Source organism: Stylophora pistillata, chromosome 3 (assembly GCF_964205215.1).
Source record: "Stylophora pistillata chromosome 3, jaStyPist1.2, whole genome shotgun sequence".
Classification (NCBI taxonomy): domain Eukaryota; kingdom Metazoa; phylum Cnidaria; class Anthozoa; order Scleractinia; family Pocilloporidae; genus Stylophora; species Stylophora pistillata.
In genome coordinates this window covers 10682168-10697500 of record NC_142521.1, presented here as the reverse complement: position 1 = coordinate 10697500, position 15333 = coordinate 10682168, and the positions used below count along the sequence as shown (strand labels likewise).

General features: G+C 38.2%; 1 pseudogene across 1 annotated transcript; it reads left to right on the top strand.

Annotated features, from left to right (window-relative positions):
- The first annotated feature begins 8907 nt into the window (after positions 1–8907).
- LOC111321060 (thyroxine 5-deiodinase-like) lies at positions 8908–14982 on the top strand (annotated as a pseudogene). Its single transcript, XR_015998784.1, has 2 exons — positions 8908–9488; positions 14564–14982. The product of XR_015998784.1 is annotated as a thyroxine 5-deiodinase-like (transcript).
- The last annotated feature ends 351 nt before the right edge of the window (positions 14983–15333 follow it).

Sequence of the window (15333 nt, the reverse complement as noted above, 5' to 3'; positions counted from 1 at the left end):
TCGTATGTACTCAACATACATTTTCAAAAGTAACCGTTCAAATTTAAAACAGCTATGTATATATATAACTAAGGTGAGGGGACTGGAACCAAGATTAAGCGAAAAACTTAATAAATAAACAATAACACTAGAGTAGATTAATAAAGCAACAGCTTTTTACTTCCGACGTTCACGTTGAAAGCTGGCTCAAGTTCTTGAATAAGTAAGGACTCTTTGATTTTACAATGGTAGTCTATTTTGCCCTTCGCCAAAATATCAAAATTCATGATTTCCAGTTTGAGCACTCTGGCATGGCTAAACGGTACCACGTGTGTGGAATCGTTTGAGGTAAGCATATCGGTTCGCCTCCGCCTAGTTTTTAGCACTCTACTGAGGAAGTCCAGTAGGCCGAAACATTACTGTCTGGTGTATCGTATATGCACGATCCTTCGCAGTAAAGCACTATTTGAGCAATAGTGAAAATCAGACCTGAAAAAAATTTCAGGCATGTACGGGATTCGAACCACTGACCTCTGCGATACTAGTGCAGCGCTCTACCAATTGAGCTAACAAGCCAACTGGGAGCAGGCCGTCAAATTAATTCGACATAAACCCGTAGATGATAAATCAAACAACAACAAACATATGAAACATATGTATGAACTGCGGTTATGAAACGTATATGCACGATCCTTCGCAGTAAAGCACTATTTGAGCAATAGTGAAAATCAGACCTGAAAAAAAAAAAAAAAAATTTCAGGCCTGTACGAGATTCGAACCACTGACCTCTGCGATACTAGTGCAGCGCTCTACCAATTGAGCTAACAAGCCAACTGGGAGCAGGCCATCAAATTAATTCGACATAAACCCGTAGATGATAAATCAAACAACAACAAACATATGAAACATATGTATGAACTGCGGTTATGAAACGTATATGTGCACGATCCTTCGCAGTAAAGCACTATTTGAGCAATAGTGAAAATCAGACCTGAAAAAAAAGTACTGTCTGGGTTACACTTAATGAGCTGTGGGCCGCCCGGAACCTGGACACTTTTGAATCTAGATGGCCCCCAGCTCAAACAATCATCGCTAAAATCAAAGCCCGAATTCGCTCTCACATCAGCGCCGCTTTCAATTTTGCTCCGCGCGCGATTCTCACTTCTTTGTGGACTCAACGGAGCGTTCTGTGTACATAAGAAAACCAGACCCTTACACTCAAAATTTGATCCCGTCGCCCTGAAGGGGTTTTTTTAATTGAAGTACTCCACAGGGCCCCCAGCCCCCCTGGCACACTTTGATAAATCTTGTATACCTGTGATTTGTAATCACTCCCGCTAGCCTTACAGCACAGCGGTTTTTCGCTTTTCAAGTTTCGTTATTCATAACTTCCCCTGATTTCTTGTGATTCCAATCACCGTAGCTAAATCATTTAATCATCTTCAATCAAATTAACAATCACTGTATATAACAACAACTTTTAAATAAAATTTGATCTGACAAAAAAAAAAGTACTGTCTGCAGTTATATATCCATACGTATATATTTATATCTTTTTATTTATACTTATTATGTATATAGATTTTTTTAAATTTTTATTTTCTAGGTGAAAACGAAATTTTTAGGCGTGTTCTGCCACCGACAAAACAGATGATTTCGTTTAAATTGAGGAAAACACCAAATGGCAGTGAAAATGTATGATCGTGGCGTTCCTAATCCAGAAGTAAATGAATAAAAGTGGCTCAAAGTGGAGTACAATCTTTCAGGAAAGAGTTGTGTTAATAGCGAGACACGGAAAGGAACTACTTGCAAAAGCATTCAACCCTCTGCGGCATCCTAGATCTACTGAGAGTCTTGATCAAATTGACCAAATTAATTTATTCCATCCGTGCATGCGTAGTCGAGGGCTGGGTAGACAATTCCTGCGATTTCAGAACAGACTCAAACTTGTTATACACACCCACTCTTACCTGGCTACTTAAATAGGGGAACTCTCGTCTGCGAAAGATCCAAAGTTTATTTAAACGTTATTCTGACGATTGGTGACCTTTTAATTGCATTTTCTAAGAACCCTAATTGAACAGTAGAAAAGAAAACTTCAATCCAATTATAAGAGTTCAACGAAGTACTGCGCAGGTCATTTGATTTTCTTCTGTCTCTGCAACCGATTCAGCGGAGAAGCCTATTCTCGATGTTGTCGGGCTGAGCATCAGGACTTTTCTTTCCTGTCTTTTTCTACTCAAGGAAGTAGTGCTCGGCACTCTTCTTGATTGCACTGGAAAACAGATGGCAGCCTTTCTTTTCTTCAAGGTCACCCTAACGATAAAACCATCCTTAGTGTCTTTAACAAAATATACGTTCCGTCACTGAATGACGAAAAGTAAGTCTACAACGTTTATCTGGAAAAGTCTAAATCTATGCAGTAAAAATAGCTCATAATGATTGACATGGTCAAATGTTTGGCGAATTTACGGTCCCATCAGTTTACAAAACGCAGACATTTTTGTTTACGAAAAACACAGCCATGAGAGGCTTATTACTACTGCAGTCTTTAAGTGCCTCATACAGATTGTGTTTCTATGGTGCTGATCTTCGGAAAATTTTAATCCAATTAGCTATAGGGGTGATGAGGAATTAAGTAAAATGTTGAGAGATTTTAATTCTTACGATTTTTGCGATTTTTTCACGTCTAAAACATAAGCCTGCAGAAATTTCTTGCTAGGGTGAAAAATTTTTGAAACTCCTCTAATTTGCCAAGTTTGATAATCGTCTCTGAATTGGCGAGGAATGGATAAACTCTTGAGAATTTTAAGTGTACCAGTTACATCTATTTTTTTAACAATTCGCTTGCGGTTGACGTAGTGAACAAACCCAGCACAGTGTGTTCCGGAAGCTGCTAAGTAATAGTTTCTTGGTAGTTTGGAAAATATGGAATGCTGGAATTCAGAACCGGAACCGGAATACTTGGAATACCCGGAATTCCCGGAATGATCGAAAAGTAACAAATTAAAAAAAAATAAAAGTAAATAAATAAGAACATTGATGATTAAAAATTAATGGTAAATTCTTAATACGAAAATTGTCTCTGAGGGTCCCGAAAAAAAACACTTACCGGCACTGTTCATGGAAACGCATGTATTAGAATTTAAAAAAGTCTGCGTCAGGCCAGTAGCCCATACAGCCTAAGCGACGAAATATTTCTACTTTCCCTTCCCCCTGGATGGGATGCTAGACTATCACATGGTTATTCCCCGTTTTAAATTCGCCTCCACCCATTTACACGCCTATAGGATGTCTAGCCAGGGCGCCATGACCATTAGGCCTGGACGCTTTTCCAGCTGCAGAAGACTAAACAAATGCAATATTTCCAATTAGTTTAAAAAATCTCCGAACTATTACAAAGTAATACTCTACCTTAAATAATTATTAACCACACATTGGGAGCTATCAAAGCAGCTACCATCAAGACCAGCCGTCGACAGTTAAAATTGAAATTACATATATTAATGTTATTTTACTATTTTTATTTGTTTCTTTTATTTTTAACACTACAGTCAATTAACCGTAAATTATCTTACTAGGTATTACATCTTTTCTTACTTACCATAAATTCACAAGTTTTTTATTATTATTATTTAAATTTTGTAGATACACTTTAGTTTGTAGGTCCACATCAGCTTTTTAGCTGCCTTTTATCGACCTACGTGACAAATAAAGTATGTATACGTAAGTATGTATGTATGTATGTATGTATGTATGTATGTATGTATGTATGTATGAGAGATCGTCAGTTACTCGACACCTTTTCGCACCTATTATAAATACCTTGAATATATACCTTTAAACATAGATCTTGTACTGATGGATTCTTCTAAACAAGGTATTTGTGATAGACGCGAAAAGGTGTCGAGTAACTGACGATCTCTCAATTTTAACTGTAGACGGCTGGTCTTAATGGTAGCTGCTTTAAAAGCTCTCATTGTGTGGTTAATAATTATTTTAGGTAGAGTATAAATCTGTAATATTTCGGAGCTTTTTACAATCGAACTATTAAACTAATTGGAAAGATTGCATTTGTTTAAACTTCTACAACGGTTCCGGCTGGAAAAGCGTCCAGGCCTAATGGTCATGGCGCCCTGGCTAGACATCCTATAGGTGTGTAAATGGATGGAGGCGAATTTAAAACGGGGAGTAACCATGTGATAGTCTAGCATCCCATCCAGGGGGAAGGGAAAGAAGAAATATTTCGTCGCTTAGGCTGTATGGGCTACTGGCCTGACGCAGTCTTTTTTAAATTCTAATACGTGATCAACAGTGCCGGCAAGTGTTTTTTTTTTCGGGACCCTCAGAGACAATTTTCGAATTGAATTATTTAATTAAGCACTGAATTTACCATTAATTTTTAATCATCAATGTTCTTATTTATTTACTTTTTTTTTTTTAATTTGTTACTTTTCGGTCATTCCGGGAATTCCGTGAATTCCGGTTCCGAATTCTGGCATTCTAAATTTTCCAAACTACCTAGTTTCTTTCCGTTGGCAGTTCAAAATTTGTGATAAGGTTGCCGATTGACTATAATTTGGGAGGCAGACTAAAAATGAAAAAGGAAACAATAAACGCCAACTAAATCAAAATTTTTCAGGTTAGGTTATTTTGAGACTCAAAACATGACTTAGAACGGAAATGGTGAGAGACGTGCATATAAGCAGATGCCTCTAGTGTTTTCTTGAAGTTTCAGCGAAATGCTAGGTACACCTCTCGCCTTCAGCTTTTAACCGTTTTTACGCAAAATTTGAAACAGCTACATTAATTTGGGCAAAGGACTTTTGATTTGTCCATTTTCCTTCACGCTTTGAAAAAAAAAAAGAATTCACAAAAATAACGAAAATCAGCATTTATTTTCCGGTTTGCAGTTGCCGTTAAGTTCATTCCGCGGAATCTCTGGCCAACTGTTTTGGGAAGGTGCAGCTAGGATTTGTAGCTGAAAACCACTTTATTTCAGACTAAACGAATGCAATTTGAGGTTACTGAGCGACACGTTACCTTTTTTTCGATGAAAACCAAATGCACCGTATTTATTCTATTAAAGCTGTCATTTACAGTGTAATGATACGGCCCTTCTGTTTTACATATACGACCAAAATTTCATCACTCATCGTGAGTTCCTGAAAGATTTGAAGAGGATGATGATAGGAATGGTTCAAATGCGACTTAATCAGTGGACTTCAATTTCATCCGTTTAATTAGGTAACAGGAAGTGGTCTCCAACTCGGATGATTGACTGACAGCTAATTCATAGTATGTTACTGACCAATCTCTCATTTCCGCGAACCATTTTGAACGAGTCCGGTTTTCCTGCGCGGAAGCTTCGCTTGAACTTTTCTTTCAGCAATAAAACACCGTAATAGCATAAAGGTACCTAAAATGTCGATAAATGCATGAAAATAAGTTTTTTTTATTGAGAAAAATAACAACGGATTTTTTCTAGGAAAGCTAGAGTAGACAGAGGAATAAACATGAAATCAGCGGGTCTAACTGAGCGTGAATCATGCGGTGCTGTAACAGCACTGGGTCACTCCCACGGAAACTTAGATTAATTTGAGGCACGCTATTTTGGGACAGTGATTCTGCTGGATGCAAAATTTGTCTTACATGAATTCAAAAAATAAAGGCTAGTCACTTTGGGTGGTGGGAAGGTTTCCTGAGAGTTGCACAATGTTAAAGCTTCTACAAATTAATTAAGCCTGAAAATTTTCTTATTGCTCATCAGCCAGAGTTGTAGTAGAGTAGCAATTTTGACCATTTTACGGCGCGGCTAACGGTTAACCGGCCATTAAGACGCGTTTTTCTATCCTACTTAATCTTTAATTGATGACTAAGTATGAATCCCATCCCCAACTATTTCCAATCAGGGAATATTTTATTTAATCTTTAAGTCCCGATCTGAATTACTGTAATTTACTTTCAACGATCACATTTGCAGTTGCCCAAAAAAGTTTGCTATTTCGTTGGGGTGAACTTGAGTCTATTTTACTCTGCGTGCGCTGAACCGCTAGCCCCTGTGAATCCCAGAACTATCACAGTTCATAGCGCGAGTGTGGCCGATAAAAAACTCAATAAGTAGGGAATATTAAAGATTAAATAAAATATTCCCTGATTGGAAATAGTTGGGGATGGGATTCATACTTAGTCATCAATTATGGTGGTCTCTTTGCATTCGAAGGAGACCGCCATAAGTTGGCTTATTGGCTTACTTAAAATTCATGACACAACTCCGAAAGGGAATTACGAGGGATAATGATAATTGGACGTGCATGCAGAATCTCTGGCAAATCCTGGGTAACTATCTATTTTTAGATCACTAGATATGTGCCGCTTGTTTTAGAAACAATTTGACAACTGGGCGGACTATAGACGTGCATCAATTTATAAGAAAAAGAGACGTGAAACGGAGAGGCAACTTTTTAACCCTGACTTGAGAATGGGGCGAGCCTCATAGCAGTAGCAGTGTTCTTTGTACAAGAAGAATTCATTAATTAATGTAGGATCCTCTGGTTTACATTTGCAGCCGACCAAGATCATCAGTGTAATTGGATTTTTAATTTTATTGGGAAACAAATAATGGAGATTGAGTATTTTATCGGCCACACTCGCGCTATGAACTGTGATAGTTCTGGGATTCACAGGGGCTAGCGGTTCAGCGCACGCAGAGTAAATAGACTCAAGTTCACCCCAACGAAATAGCAAACTTTTTTGGGCAACTGCAAATGTGATCGTTGAAAGTAAATTACAGTAATTCAGATCGGGACTTTAGTCTTAATGATTAAATAAAATATTCCCTGATTGGAAATAGTTGGGGATGGGATTCATTTATCGTTGTGTAAAAAGTGACATCATTTTTCTCCTAAAATAGAGGAAAATTCACGCGTTTTTCAATTTTGTCGCCTCATCAGTGGCAACACTGCTTTGTACTTTCTCAATCTTCAATTCAATTTAAACGAAGTCTGATGTAGTTCTTTAGAAATTATGCTTTGATGAACCATGATATCACAATGATTCTGTAGCCGTTATACATAAATTTATTTTTCAATGAGCGCCGTTTTTATGTGATCTTTTACGGACGATTTAACCATACTTGATTTCTATGATTTGCTCTGATGTCAAAACCTAACTTGTCTGGTCAAGTAATTAATTTGCCGCGATTCTTTTAACCACCTCAAAATTGTCTACTTGAGCCACACTGTACCTTCCCGGCTCTCCGAATTCACTTAAACATTTATCGTAATGGCAAAATATTTGTTTTATGTAATGGTACGAACACTCAGTCCAAAAGGACATAGCTAAGCATTCATGCTTTCGCAATATAAATCGCATGATATTTGAGTGAAATCATCCCACAAGAAGTAAGGTTAAGTAACCACAACTTCCCGTTGATAGTTGAGCCATTAAAAAAAACCAAAACTCTCCGACGTAAAAGTTCATGCCCATAGACAGGGGAAAAGTAATCCGTTCTAACGTAAATAAATTCATTATTTTCAAATAATCATGTTGTTTTAGAATCCTTCTTGGCCCTTCTTTCAATCTCTGTAAAGAAAAAATAACACTGATGTCAAAACATTCTCAGGAAATTTTGGCATCTTTCTTATACAGAGACATTTTTAGTATTAAAGTTTTATTTTAGACCTGTTGACCCAAATAATTGCAGACAACATTCGCCACCTCTTTAATCTAGTCCCGCAGCGAAAGCAAAGAGTAATTATGGACATGTCTTATGCGGAAGGGTTTTTGGTTTCCTAATGATCTATGCTTCTTGCCCCGTCAGTAACTTAATTTTATTAATCGTCCCCTTCCGCACGACAAAACGGCTTGTCTGGCACGAAAACTGTCCCTCACGACAATCATTTAGTAAAATAATGGCAAATATAGAACAAACAGACTTCTTACAGAGAATCGCCTCAAAGTATAGCGGGCGCAGGGTTCTGACCGAAGTAGTGAGCCCGTCTCTGGAAGATTCGATACTTACAATTCACGTGCGGGCAATGTTTTGGTAAGCCGTTTTTACTAATCTAATGCTGGTAACACGCAACATATAAGCAAACTTCAAATTACTTCCTTAATCCGAAGATAGCAGGCGGAATTGCTTTGAGAAAATAAAAACCATTTCTCGTAGATGTCAAATGTTTTGTAAACTGCAATTCCACAGGTGATAAAGTTACACTGGCTGTGTTAAGGCCAAAAACTTGCCATCGGCAAGCGACTTGAAAACTACTCCTTTTCGCGATGTTATGCCGCTCTTTCGAAGTATTTGCAGCCTTTTAGCGTTTCTTGTGTCCTGATAACTAATCAAAACACACTTTGGCTGAATTGTGGTCGACTCATGGCAGGAATTCAATATGCAATTGTCGATGACCTTATAAACCCATTCTAACCATGTCCTTTGTAAATCCATTTGATTCTCACGAACATCATGCGCCTAGCTTTCAACACTGTAATAATTACGTCTGTAACAAAAGCAAAGTAAAAACGCCTATTCGCTCTTCTCTAAGAACATTTAGCTAGTGCACTCGAGAGGACGTCAAAGCATGTTTGAGAATAAGCGAACCGACGTTTCCTTCGGATGTCACGTGTCATGTTCACAGGGATTACGAGTAAGGCTGTTTATCTGAAGGATTTTAAACCATCAATTGATGATACGCTCATCGATTTTCAACAGACCACCTTACAACATACCACTACAGTTGACCGAAAAACCAGCCCCTGAATTTTGCTAACCCACGTTTGAAGCTTAGCAAAGTTTTGGGAAATGCAGGTGAGATTTAGGACTAACCAAAAATCGTTCCATATTCAACTGTAAGTTATTGTGCGGAAATCACTGTCAGGACTGTTATTTTTCCAACCGCCATGTGATTGAAAGTTGTTGACCTTTTCCTGAATTTGAAAGATATAAATACAAATATAAAAGCAGAAAGCCACAGGTCACAAATCCATTTAGCTGGCGCAACTATCACGTCGACGAAGATTGCGCCAAGATGATGATCATCGTTCAGAAGTTGCGATCTTTCATTCTTTACTCGCTCCTTGTTGTGGTCTTCTGCCTGGGAACCATTTTGAGGGTGTTCCCTTTTTTCAAGCGTTTTACCTCCAATACAATTGACAGAATGTTCGGTCTAAAGATTCCACAGGACGACTATTGGGACTCGATGTTCAGTCGGCAAATGTTGAAAGGGTTATGGAGGTTTATCCTTCTAGACATCAACAAGAAGACCAAACTTGGAGCAAAGGCCTACAACTCCCCCTTATTCTCTGTAGATGGCAAGGACTGCTTCCGTCTCTTAGAAAAATCAACGCTTGGTCGCCCGCTCGTTGTTAATTTTGGAAGCTCCAGCTGACAACCATTTTTGACGAAGTTACGCGATTTTGGTGAAATTGTTCGTGATTTTTCCGATATCGCTGACTTCGTTATTGTGTACATTGAGGAAGCGCATCCGTCGGATGGCTGGGCGCTCAAGGTAAGTACATATCCTCAAACACTTTTAACGATAAACTGCGAAAATAATTCGTTCTATTTCAAAATTTGGTCATAACATACCTGTACTTTCTAGATAATGCTGCTTATTTCTAGTGAAACATGCTACTTTCTGCAGTGGAAATTTAACGTCGAGTTAAGACCGGTGTCTTACTATCTTTCCATTGAAACACGGTTGATGAAAATCGGAAATATGTCTCAGACCTTTTTCACCCGTTCCTAGAAATCTTGCAATTCGCCGATCTGGTGATAAAGACGTCCGTTGTCCTCCGTAATCATAGTTCCGCTAATCCTGTTTCCGTCTCGCTCTTAAATTTGGAAAAATTCTCCGAATACATCTGATTCACGAAAGCCCTACAACACTTGTATAAAACTCCTATTCGGCTGAATCTTTACCGTTTTCTATCAAAACTATAAAGTTGGCGATTGTTTTTGTTAATTCAAAACTGGGTTTGCATATATAGACAGTGTTTTTGCGGCTTTTCTGTGTCTTAACATCTATGTTTTCCTTGCGTCTTACTTAGAGCGACTTAAAATTTGTCAGATGCTAATATTTTGAAAAGGTATTCCCCACCACCTAAATCTCTGTCCGACGGCGATACGATCTCGTTGCGTAAACCAACCTCTGCTCATCTTATAGTAAGATGGATGGTTTTCTTTATTGTAACCGACTCTCTGTCAATCAGGATTTTCAACTAATTAGCGCCTTTTGGGAAATTCTCTCAACTGAGCTCGACATCGATACTTTTAAATTTGATTGGTTTTCAGGAAGACGTGTAGTGATCTCATTTGTCGTGTGTCAGTTCAAGATGGCCTAATTCGATGTAGATCAAGAAAACATTCTAATAACAAAATTAATTGCCTGGTGTGCAAATATTCTTAAAGCGAACTGAAAATGATGACTAAGAGTGTAGTATAAAAACTGTGGATACTTGTGTACTGGAAGCGACCAGAATGCCAAGCGACATTATACGGGACACGGTTATCTAAACAAAAATAACGTTCAAATATTTTTGGTATTAGACCACCATGATGAATAAGAAAAAAAAAGAAAATTAAAAGGATGAAAAACAACATTGATAATCAACAAACTCGATATTTAGGGATCGTTACCTTCAGTCCACAGAAAACTCCATTTTTCGTGGTTTCTGCCTTAAAGCCCTCTTCTGGGGTTATCGCAATTGGTTTTGTTAATCTTACAGTTTATCTTAGGCCCTCACCGCTCTCGTTATCAATGATATGGGTAAAAGAATTTATACCCCCAGCTCCAATTATCTTGAACAGTTTTTGAAGAGATTTGAGATACAGCTGCGAGTCTTATCTCGCGCTAAAATGATAGAGGTTTACACAAAGCATGCTCGTTATTTCCCAATTCAGAGTTTAATGCAGCACCCCACACTCTCATGGCCATTGTGTCTGGTAAGAAATGTCAACGTAAGCTCGCCCGCCTTTGCTATATAATCCTTTTTGGTTGTAAAGTTTTGACGCCGGCTCTTTCTTTTTGTGTGGCCGTTTGTAAGAGAAAGATCGATTCCTGCCGGGTTATCTAGTAACAAAATTTATTTCAGTGTTTATCTGTCTGGAAAAATTAAGCTGGATGTTTTCAAATTTCGGTATTTATTGATGAAAAAAAATTGGTAGAGACGACAAAAGAGCGCACTTAGCAAGAAAGGGAAAAAATCAACCAAAAGTACAGGGGAGAAGCAAAAAAAGAGGAAAAAGATTGTAGATAGGAGGAAAAAATGTTCTTAAGGAATTCTGGGAAGATGGAGAAAGAGTTAATAACTTTTCGCCGAAGTGGAGGTGGCTAGCGGTGAATATTCACCGAGCCGCGAAGCAGCGAAGCAGCGAGGCAAATATCCACCACTAGCCACTGACACTGAGGTGAATAGTTATTTTAGTATATACTAAAATGGTGAAAATCCTGCGCGAGTTGCTCGGAGATGAATAGCAAAGGATATTCGGAGTGCGAGTAGCCAATCAGAGCGCGCATTCAACGCTATCCGCAGTTTAATGTATACCAATACAAGATAGAAGTAGATAAAATATTCCATCATATTACTGCAAACGCGAGAAATCATACTTTCCTCAGTGCCATGAGGCCAATTTCATTAAACCTCAACTACTTCGTTGTTAACTTCGTTCTTTACTTAAGACGATACAGACTGCAAACTTGCTATTACAAAGGCATTCACAACTTAAGCTAATTCACAGGACACTGGCGTTAATGTGCCACATTAACGTGCCAGTGGCCCAGATACGTGTAAAATTTTTTAAAAATAGCTGGAAAAGCTGTTGTATTTCGTCTGCGGTTTGTAAAAGTTGAGATAGAAAAACACCTTTAGAGAAAATTGCTGGAAAAGCTGTTGTGTTTCGTCTGCGGTTTGTAAAAGTTGAGATAGAATAACAGCTTTAAAGAAAATTGACCAGACCACATTATAAGCAAAAGTAGAAGAATTAAAACTAATCTTAAGGAAAAATAAACTCTTACATGCCGGAGTGATTAATTGATAAAAACCAATCATCAATGAGCTTAATCGATGCTAGTCGCAGTTGTTACGATGACTTGCGCCTGCTTGTTTAGGTTCGAGACCTGGGTTCGAGAGTTGGTCGGCTGGTTGACTTGTACTCACAGACAAGACACAGATTTTTTTTTTAAAAAAAGCTTTTGACTCCCAGGAAAACCCTTCACAAAAATACTGGATTTACCTTAATCGATAACCATCCTATCCAAGAGGGGGACCAATTATATTATTCACTTCATGTCAAAAATACTGAGTCCCCGCTATAATTAGTTGCCCGGCTCGGAAAACTTGAATTAACTGTCAGTTAATTACTTTCGGTTTGCGGTATTCAAGTGTTATAAGTGGGTCCATTTGAAAGTTACTTCACATGCATGTAGTGGTGAATTGAACCTCGTACTCGCCAGCAGGGATTACATAACTTCCCACAGATCCTGACAGGATATCCCACTTGAAAAAGATTCTCTAACTAGGAAATATTAGGTAAGAGCTTCTCTGGCTCAAAGCTAAAGAATTGTGCTTGGAGCATGAACGCCCTTAAAAAATAAATCATTTCCTTTGTCCTCGTTTTCCTATAAGAGGTTATGAATTTATATTTTAAAGAGTAGGTCAAAGATTAAAGAAATGAAAGAGGATTGGACGCAAAAACTGAACCTTTTGGCGAGCGTGTCAGCTTCATTAGCCCGAAAGATATTTTACAAACAACTTATTGTGGTCCATCATTTACACGCAATTTGAGGACGTTTATGGTTTAAGATCCACCGTGGGTAAAAAGCGAAATTAAAACCATGCTTGTGAATTTTTATAAGTTCAATAGATGGAGGATTTTCCGCTCAGTGTTTGAAGAAGAAAGAATATGGCACTGATGAGCGTGTGACAAACATAGCGCTCCCTTTTTGTCTCTCACTGAGCCACAGCGAAATTTATGGCAAATTAGGCCATATTCTATATAAGTTAAGATTTTTTCTCCTTTCTCCCTCTCCTCACAACAAAACAAATGACATCTTGGTGTACGTGATTTTACGCGCGGTAGAAATCGTAGAACATTGTAACCAAGCCTTTACTAAAGATAGCTTAGGACCGCTTAGGATTCTTAGTTCGGTTGACAATTTGAAGAAAAAGCTCTTCGATCATACTAGTTTTTTACATCATTGAACTACTGACAGATATTTCTGCGGTTAGAAAAATCTACAACTGCGCCGGATGATGTTTCAAAGGCTGACTTGAGGCTGCAATAAGAACTTGACGAATTATTCAATTCCCGAACCAAAATCCACTTGTAGTATTAGATAGAACTTAGGAAGAGAGATTTACGGGTCAAAATTAGAAAGCGGAAATCTTATTTAAGGTCTCGACGCTTCGCCACTCCCAGAGGGTCTTTTATAAAATCTTGAATATTTGTTCAGAAAATAGATGGAGACTAATTGGAAAGATCCTCACTCACATATGGCACGAGAGTACACTGTAAAACGAATCGAAAATAACCTAATTCTACTACAAACTTGGATGAGCAAACTCGCTAGTTTCGATCTTTAGCCCTTCCAGAAAAGGTAAATATCACGTACGCTTTTAAGTTGACATGCGTAATCAATGTTTAAAGTATTTACCTCTTGAAACAATAGCGAGAAAATATGTATACAAGTTGATTTATTGCGAAAATTCCGTAGATTCCGTAATCTTGCCAGGTCAATGTCATGGACTTCGTGAGTTAAATGTAGAGCCTATCACAGAGTATTTTGCCGAAGTTCTGGAAAATTAAATAAATGAAGTCGTGAGGTTTATTACAACTCTTAAACTACCTGGATTTTTTGGATTAGTAGTTCTTCCTTGTAACTGCTACACATTTATTTGTTATTGAGTTAGGAGAATTTCGTTTTAGATTAAAAAGATACCTTTTAGCTGACAAACGGTTTGTCTTTTTTCATCGCCCTGGAAATGTATAGAAATTTTGTGGAGAACCTAGTAGAATTTTTCTTCCTACCAAGTAATTCAGTAGGAACCGTTTAATAATGAATCTCTGCTGTAAAGTCTGCGCAGAAGTTGCGCGGTAACTTCTTCTAGCCCTTTAGTTTAGCAAAGAACAAGGAACATTATTATTTTATAGACAATTCATCACTATTGATTAAGTCGGTTAGCGCAAACGTTTTCAGGCGGAAAACTCCTCAGTCGAAGCAATCCTGGAGTACTCCGTGCTGTGGACTAGCAACATCGGTATACACAATGTGGGATACACGCATTACGTGATTTCCTTTATTTTCACACATCTTTCTTGCTATTCCATATATCATTTTTGTTCTAGTTCAGTCCTCTCTTCAAACCTACTCCGTAGTCCTTAGTTCAACAGTGAAATATGAACATGACAGATATGACGTGGCTCGTTTGTAGGTGTGTGTGTTTGTTTGTTAACTTGTTTTTTTTTTTTTTTAATACATGGAAAGAAACTCGACCACGGACAGAAATTTCCACCTTGCATCAATCGGGCCCCGTGTATCTGAACTACATATCACAATGGATTTACTCTTTTCTTCGCTCCTAGAACAACTACAACATTCCGAGGCATCGAACGCAAGCTGAAAGATGCGCAGCAGCTCAGCTTCTTTTATCCCATAATCCACCGTGTACCGTGACAGTGGACACAATGTTAGACGCCGCCAACCTGGCTTATGGCGCAAGCCCAGAAAGACTTTATATCATCCGGGACAGTAGAATAGTATACCAGGGAGGACCTGGTCCCATGTGTTACAAAGTGAATGAAGTAAGAGCATGGCTGGAGAATTACGCCGGGAGGTTCTCGAGTGCAGCGTGGGAAGGATAATGCAGCTTTAAACTGAACGTCGATAAATGTGGAGTACATATTTTAAACAGCCAGTCATGGCTCGTATAAAGCGTTTCTTGCCAGGGGAACAATAACCCTTCTTCTAACCAATTTGCAAACTTGCTGTTCGATTGTAATTATTCGAGCAAACGTAGCCTGGGGCGAGCTTTAGCTAGCCAGAATGACCAAAAACTAGAAAACCAGAATGGCACCAAAAAACCGTATTTATACCGTCAAGTTTTACTTGGCAAGTTCAATTATCAAGAATTAATAAGATTTCGTGATAGACATAAGCAAAGAAAGCTTGTTACGGCGCACTATGAGAAGGAAAACTTACTAGAGTAGAATTTGCTTTAAAACATTTTAAAATCTTATCGACAAGTGTCCTGACACCAAATTTCGTTCTCAAAAATTGAAATAAGAAAAGTCTTTTTTTTTTCATTATTTTAATCTGAAAGGAAATTTCTTCAGGGCCAATTTGAAAAGGAAAA